Consider the following 6,587-nt stretch of genomic DNA (forward strand, 5'->3'; position numbering starts at 1 on the left):
AACGAAAAAACCCGAATTGAAAAACAAAGATCTTCGATCCAACCACTTAAAGTCTTCAACTTTATGTGTATTCACCTTCAAAATAACCTTCTCTACTATTCATTTTGTCTAGGATTTCTGGTCTCTTGGATGATCAAAATTCATTTTTTATATTATATTCTATCAAACCCGCAACCCTAATCTGTTTCAGTGCAAAATTTGACCCTGTCGTGCCACATGACGGGTTAACCATTACTCTCCACCTAGCACGATGTCACACCCAGATTTCCCGGTGGGCCCGGACTTGGGGTTTATGCGTGACGATTGATATAGATATTCACATTTAACACAGTGGAAGTTTTTGGAGTATAAAATAATTATTACAAAGTACAAATGTTCGATAGTTCAAAATAATATACAGACCGAAAGTGTACTAAAAGATCCACAGGCGGATTGGAATAACAATACATAAAGACTACTAGGCTTTTTTACTTGGAGTCGCAAATTCCAATGAGCAATTACCAAGAAGCTCCAGCCTAATCCGTACTTGCTAACCTGCGCTTAGTCATTTGAAAATATGTCAGTTTTCACTGGAAAATACAATTAACCGACACGTTTTGAAAATATTTTCAAAACCATTTTATATACCATTTCGTATATCATTTTCATAAATAACTTGGGACAAACTATATCTCTTGTTACTAGTATTATATGCTAGTCAGTACATATGGGGCCTGGAACTAAACTCCGATACATGATTAACCGACACACTACTTTTATCCCCATATTTGGTAAGAAAATATTTTATGATAGCATTAGCATCTGTCAGGTGTATGCGCGTACACCCCGTGCTTAAGTCATGGCCACTTGCAATTAAGTGAGCCGTGGATATCTAGGACACGGTCGCACTAAGCCCCAACATTTAAGTTATCAAGTATAATGGATTAAAACGGGTTATTGGGATTTTGAACACATTGGTCATTGATCCCATACCCGACCAAGCGGTAATTATTTACCGTATCCTAAGCCCATATGGGGAAAACAGATTAAGAGTATTTACCTGAGCTTTATCTTTACAATCCAAAGATATATTTAAGCACAGCCGGTAAATCAAAATAACTAACACGGTTACAATTTACTGGAGGCCCTTAGAATGGTAAGGTTCTGATGTGCGTGTAGTGTAATATATTTTTGATGTATATTTAAGCCCCTTTTTACACTTTTAGCCAAGTTTTAAATTTATAAAACACGATATTTACTAATACTAAACACACATATGGGCAAGTGCACCCATCGTGGACGTAGTATAGTGTTGGTAAGATACCGAGGTCGTCCAAGGACACAAGAGCTTTTAATACCGGTTTATCCTCAACGTCTAATCAAATCAAAAAGTGAAAAAAAAAATGTTTTAATCTAAGAAAATAAAAACTAACTAAATGCTGAAAAATAAAATAAAAACAGATAGACAAGATGAATCACTTGGATCCGACACGTGTATTAGTATAACCTTTGATTATTTTCGCACTTTTGCACTTGTTTAAGAGATTATCTTAGTTATTGTAGTAGGCCCCTCTTTTGAAGGCGACGTTACCCTCAACCCAGTAGTTTGAGTCAGCAAGGATACAATCCTAAAGGGTTGGATTATTGAAAGATAATGAATTAAGTTATTAATGCAAATTGTGGTAGGCCCCGCTTTCGGCGGTGACGTTACCCTCGGCTAAGTAGTCTGAGTCAGCAGGGATACAGTCCTAAATAGCCGGGTTATAGTATTAATAGTAGTTAACTTATGAGGGGGTCAAAGAGTTTGGATCCCCGCCATCCAATACCTATGGGCATTGAAGGAGATCCTACTAAATTTGACCCAGGTCCCAAGCAGGACCTCTAAACGCTGAACAAGGGCAAGACCCTTACCAAACCGTTCCCTTAACCCCCGACCAGGTAGCCAACATACCTCCATATAGACCGTGGAGATATGAATGGTGAAAATCTTTTATTTTATATAGACAGTAAAATAACGCCAAGACACCACGGCCAAACGATAAGGAAAGATCACCTTCAACATAAGTAACTAGTTATTAAAGTCATTAATACAAAACCAAATAAAAAGTGCAAAAGATTAAAAATAAAAAGTATTATACTAAACACTTGTCTTCACCAAGTGATGTAAGAGACTTAGGCAAACATGACCTTGATTGTCAAGAACTCTTACGGTCAATCTTGGATCCCGAGACGACTCACACACTCTACGATGGACAATGGATGATGGTGGTGGATGATGGTATTATGGTGGTGGTGGGTGGTGGATGAAGTGTGAGAGAGGTGGTGTGCCAAGGGATGAGATGGAATGAAACCAAGCACTCCTATTTATAGGCTGAACAGAAGGCTGGGCACGGCCCCGTGTCCGCTGGACACGCCCCGTGCCCGTCTGACACTCTCTCTCCTCATTAATTGTAATTCGCAATTACAATTAATGCGCCTGCTGTACTTATACCACGCCCCCATGCCCGCTGGACACGGCCCCGTGGTGGGCAATGGAAGCTTCTATAGGTTTGTCTTTTATGCTGCTTCTTGGGCACGGCCCCGTGTCCGCTGGACACGGGGCGTGTTCAGTCTTCTGCTTTCTCTTCTTTGCCTTGGAGGATGCCGTTGAGGGTCCGGGCAGTCTACTTTTATTCCTTTTCTTGTATTTATGCTAGAATTAGTTGTCTTTTTGCTTCTTTTGTGAATTTGAGCTCATTTCATCCTGAAAATACAAAAGAAAGACAAAAACACTCTTTTTCCAACATTAGTACTTAAAAAGGGTTAGTTTTATGCCTTAATTGATGTGATTTATATGTTGCATTTTACACACATCAAATACCCCCACACTTGAACTTTTGCTTGTCCTCAAGCAAAACTCTTTAAATGTGGCTTACACTCCCAAATGGAATGGGTAGAAGAGAAAGTTTTTGGCTTGTCCTAGAGTGTCGGGAATCCAAGATCTTTGTAAGTTTTATTTTTATTTATTTACAATCCTATTCGTTATGATTTATTTAGAACGTTTCATAAGATAAATTATTTATTCGGGCATAGCATGCCTTATTAAAATTCCATTTATATACAAGTTCACATACCTCACGGGAGATCACTCAACACTCGGCCGAAGGTGTAATTTTTTAGTGAATCACTCGAGAGCGGCATGGAACTTACGCCTTCCATAGGCTTGCCAAGCAATCAATCCTCCTCCTTTTTAACTTTTTACCTTTGTAAATATCAAGAGGACTTTTTGGGTGAAGGGTTAGGCTTGGGTTAAAGGTGGGTGGTTGGGTTAGTGGTTAGTAAAAGGGCGAAAATCGTAAAAAGCGTCGGTTTTCGTGACACACCTTGTTTTTAGTGACTTTTTATTTTGAAGTATTTCTACAAACAAGCTTTTATATGGCTTTTGTTTGTTTTTGACTTCATCAAATTTTTTTTTTTTTATAGAGTCACATAAAATAGCGAGCTTACGAAAAACCGAGCTTGTTACTAAAATAAAGGTTGAAAAATGAAAAGGTTTTTGGTGGGTGAAAAGGTTTTAGGGTAATGAAATGAAAGGTTTAGGCTCAAAGGGGCTAACTAGGGGGATTTTGGGTCGGTGGTAAAAAAAATGAAAAATAATGGTGTAGAAAGAAAAATATGGTTAGTCCTAATGCCTCCATCACTTACTTACTTGGGTTTAAGTTGGTAAGGACCGGGAATGTATCGTCGTGGCAAGTTTTAGAGTTGTAAGAACCAAGCGGCTATTCACACAAGAAACGAAAAATGAGCATTTAGTCTAAAGATGTATATTTGTATGCCCAATAAAGGCTCAAAACTCACTTTTGTGGGAATGGGTTTTTAATGTGATCAAGTATATATAATCGAATTTTTAACTAGACTTGTTATGCCGTTTCATAATTTTCTTATGTTGGTTCTTTGTTATCACGACGCTATCGGTTGTAAATTTGTAAAAATATAACCTTTTTAGAACTTGTTATTCCCAAATTAAACCAAGACAAGCAAATAAAAAAAACGAAAAGTTTTTGAAAAAAATTTGGGGTGTTTAGCGGTTCCAATAGAGTTTTGTGTAAGGCTTGTATTTAGGATTTGCAAAATTCAAGGTTTTAGCATCCCCCCCACACTTAAATTACACATTGTCCTCAATGTGTCCCAAGAATAATATTTTCGGTTGATTAGAATGTGTAAAAGTGGGTTAAAAAGCAAAGATTTATGTTACTAGCATCCTGGACACGGCCCCGTGGTGACCGGGCACGGCCCCGTGGTCAGGTGCCAGTAACAGAAATTAAAGAATTAAGACAGAAGCCTGGACACGGGGGCGTGTCCGCTGAACACGGCCCGTGTCCAGTTACCTGAACTGGGTGTTTTTCTGCAGGTGGCTCAGCACGGGGTCGTGTTGGTTGGGCACGGCCCGTGTTGAGCCTTCTGTGATGGAGATTTGTGTCGGGTTGCTCTGTTCTTCGTGCATGGGTCCATTTTTCTCGTTCCCTTTTTCATCCATTACCACCATGAGTGTCTTTTATTCTGCAAATTAAAACTAAAAGATTAAACTAACTAAGGATAGTTCCGCGGAATGCCTCCGTGGCGCGCCACGTTTATAAGGGTCCTTGGCTAGACCCAATGCGAGGTTATATGTTTTCTGAGTGGGATGTCTGGCGTCCCATGTTACACCGTCGGAGAGCAGCATCCAAGCTCGAATCAATAACCTTCATGTAATTGACCGGGTCGTCGTCCTCAATTCTCTTCCCAACCCCGAACTTCACTTCATCATCCCCGTACCTCAAGGTGAGTGTTCCGTCATTCATATCTACCACTGCTTGGGCGGTGGCAAGGAAGGGTCTCCCTAGTATAAGAGGGACCTCGGTGTCTTCCTCCATATCGAGTATGACAAAGTTAGCTGGATAAACGAATCTGCTTACCTTTACCAAGACATTCTCGATGACACCTTGTGGGAATTTGACGGATCGATCGGCGAGTTGTATGCTCATTTTTGTAGGGCTTGTGGTTCCTAAGCCGAGTCTTTTGAACATTGATGAGGGCATGAGGTTAATGCTAGCCCCAAGGTCGGCTAAGGCATTACGAACGGGTGATTCCCCTATTGAGCAAGGGATCGTGAAGCTTCCGGGATCGATTTTCTTTTGGGGAAGTTTATTGAGTACGAGGGCAGAGCATTCTTCGCCTAAATTGACTAATTGCAAACTTTCAATTTTCTTTTTATGCGTAAGGAAGTCCCTCATGAATTTAGAGTACTTGGGCATTTGGGTTAGGACTTCGATAAAAGGAATATTGACATGCAATTGTTTTAACAGACTTTCGAATTTCGCGAATTGCTCATTGGTCTTTTGACGAATTAACCTACCGGGGTATGGAACTCGAGGAGCCTTGGTAGGCTCTGGTGACGGAGGGGAGTTCTTTTCCTGCAGAGGTGTGGGTATTGTTTCCTCCGTTGGTGGCAGCACTTCTGCAGGCCCTACGGTGCGGTTCCGTAGTGTGATGAGGTGAACTTGCGCTTTTGGGTTCGTTTCGGTATTGCTAGGTAATGCGCCTTGTGGTCTCTCGGAAAAATTTTGAGCTATTTGATTTAATTGTTTTTCTATGTTTTGAATACTAGCTTGTTGATTTCTAAAATTTGATTCTAATTGTAGAAACCTTTCCGAGTTTTTCTTATCAGTGTCGGAGATGAGGCGAGATACAGTATCTTCGAGCCTTTCTCGTCCACTTTGTTGTTGAGTGAAATTTTGTGACTCATTTCTTGGTTGCTGAAAGTTTGTTCGTTGGGTTTGTTGGTTACTACTATTGCCGGGTTCCCTCCAACCTAGGTTTGGGTGGTTTCGCCATCCTTGGTTGTAAGTTCCCGTTGGGGGACCCGACGGCCTAGGTCTATTATCAATGTAGTTTACCATTTCTTGTTGATCGTCTGTTTCTTTCATGCAACTCCAATTTTCATGTGACCCACCACACCCTTCACAAGCCATAACCGAGACTGTTTTTGTCATTTCCAATTTTTTTATCTTTGAAGAAAGGGCCTCGATTTGGGCTTGTAAAGAAGTGCTTTCATCGACCTTATGGGCGCCCGGGGCGATAGACTTATTTCCCCGGGGGGTGTGCCATTGAAAATTGGTTTGAGCAATTTTCTCAATTTGATTATATATTTCGTGTGGGCGTCGATTACCTAAAAGTCCCCCGGAGCTAGAATCAAGTGTATGCCTAGTGTGTGGCAACAATCCATTATAGAAAGTGGATACTTGTTGCCATATTGCGAGGCCGTGATGGGGACACTTGCGTAATAGCTCCTTGAACCTTTCCCAAGTTTCATATAAGGATTCCCCGTCCTCTTGTGAATATGTATTAATTTCAGTCATTAATTTAGCAGTTTTAGCGGGAGGGAAATACTTATATAGAAATTTTTGGGCTAGTTCATCCCAGGTGTTTACCGATCCAGCTGGGAGGGCGTTGAGCCAAGCTTTCGCTCGGTCTTTTAGTGAGAAGGGAAACATACGGAGGCGGATGGCGTCGTTTGATGCTCCATTGATCCGAAAGGTATCACATATTTCCAAGAAATTAGTTATATGTAGATGAGGATCCTCGTCCGC

At 40.8% G+C, this 6,587-nt stretch overlaps 1 non-coding gene across 1 annotated transcript; it reads left to right on the plus strand.

Annotated features, from left to right (window-relative positions):
* The first annotated feature begins 6,255 nt into the window (after positions 1-6,255).
* On the plus strand, positions 6,256-6,362 carry LOC118482932. Its single transcript, XR_004869264.1, has one exon. It is a non-coding gene; the product is annotated as a small nucleolar RNA R71 (small nucleolar RNA).
* The last annotated feature ends 225 nt before the right edge of the window (positions 6,363-6,587 follow it).

This window comes from Helianthus annuus, chromosome 1 (genome assembly GCF_002127325.2).
Source record: "Helianthus annuus cultivar XRQ/B chromosome 1, HanXRQr2.0-SUNRISE, whole genome shotgun sequence".
Taxonomy (NCBI): domain Eukaryota; kingdom Viridiplantae; phylum Streptophyta; class Magnoliopsida; order Asterales; family Asteraceae; genus Helianthus; species Helianthus annuus.